Source organism: Cyprinodon variegatus, unplaced genomic scaffold, assembly GCF_000732505.1.
Source record: "Cyprinodon variegatus isolate N-32 unplaced genomic scaffold, C_variegatus-1.0 Scaffold62, whole genome shotgun sequence".
In the NCBI taxonomy this organism is placed as follows: domain Eukaryota; kingdom Metazoa; phylum Chordata; class Actinopteri; order Cyprinodontiformes; family Cyprinodontidae; genus Cyprinodon; species Cyprinodon variegatus.
The window spans coordinates 1,859,000-1,860,704 of record NW_015150515.1 but is presented as its reverse complement, the minus strand read 5'-3'; positions in this window follow the sequence as shown (position 1 = coordinate 1,860,704).

The window sequence follows — 1,705 nt, the reverse complement described above, 5'->3', positions numbered from 1 at the left end:
TTTTTTTTTTTTTTTTTCCTCCGGTCTATTTTTATCCATGTGTTCCTGGGCGTAATTCTCCCTCCCATGCTGCGGTGGCGCTAAACCTATTTTGCCCTCCTACCTCGCTTCCTGGTGATACTCTTACAGCAGTGTGTTGCAGCAAGCTTGATACAGACATTTTAAAAATTATGCTCAATATTGAAGCATGGTCTGTGCTACACACTGTGGGTCTAGATACGGCCGAGGCGGCGAGTAAGTGGGGGCGAGTTTAGTCCGACGACGGAAGGACATGAGGGCCAAAAAGAGCGGAGATCCAGGAGGAAAAAGGGTCCCAGCGTTCTCGTGCACCTCGCGGGTCAAACTTCACTAGTTGTTTTCCGCAATTTCGGTCATAAAAAAAAAAACAAGCCGGCCTCCTATCTGCGGCACTGTCTGCGGTTAGCTACAATTTGGGAGAGGTGAAGCGGAGCGTCTGTGGAGGGGGAGGGACGTCTGGAGCCGAGATATTGCATTGCACTCATTGCACTGATTTTCTGCAGTTTTGTTGCAGTATTTTTTGATGCAACTTTTCTACTTCTGTTATTTGCTGTTGTTTCTAAAAAAAAAAAATGCATAACGATATTAAAGCTTTCATTGATTTATTTCAAACTTGAAACTTTGTTTAGCCTGTAAGGTATAAAAAAAAAATTAATTGATTAATCGATTAATCAAATCGAATCGTGTTGTATTCTTGAGTATCGAAAATAATCGAATCCTTGGGTTCAGGAAATCGATACTGAATCGAATCGCCATGATGGATGTGATTTACACCCCTATTCGGATACCTAGAGCAGATCGGGTACCTAGAGCAGATCGGGTACCTAGAGCAGATCGGGTACCTAGAGCAGATCGGGCACCTAGAGCAGATCTGGAACCTACAGCGGTCGCTTCTTTGGGGTACACGCTACAAACTGCAGCACCAGAATGATTAAAGCAAACACGTTTTGCCGGTAGGTTTTGACATTTTAAGTTAATCATAGCACTCTGCAGCAGCAGCGCTGTGTCTGACTCCCTGCCAGCTGCCAGATCAGCTTCTCTGATTGGTTGATGTGGCGCGTCTAGCAGCAAAAATTTAAATGTTCCAACTGAAACAAAGTTTCCGGGGGAAAGCTGTGCACCCTGAAAACAGGGCGTACAATTAGTCATTTTTTTTAGTAAAGGGTGTATGTATTGCTCGCTAAAAGCCTGCTTCTGATGCATCTGTTTATCTCTGGAATGGTGATAAAGAAACATAAATATAAAATCACATAAAATCTGATCTGCTTCATTTTGAACATATAATCTTTGGATACTATTACCTCAAATGTTTTGAGCTTAAAATATGTTTATAGTTGCAACTAATGATTTTTTTTAAATCAATCAATACGTTGGTTTCATTTGTATCATAAGCAGGAGGTGCTTTAAAGGAGAATTTTCTTACAGTGCTTTAAAACTCGGTCACTTTAGGAGTTTTTATCTTTAATTAAAAAAATCTGAATATTTTGCTCAGTTTGTGCCTCAAGTCACTTGTTTCTTTCACCAAACGTTATCATTAGAGTCTGTATATTCTAGTAGATGATGAATGGATGGCTAAATTAGTTCTTTTTAGAATCGATTTATTCAGTTATTGATTAGGATGTGTTTGAAGCAGTTTTCATCTGTTAGTGTTCCTGTTAAAGACGGGGATGTTCAGACTGTTTCCTTT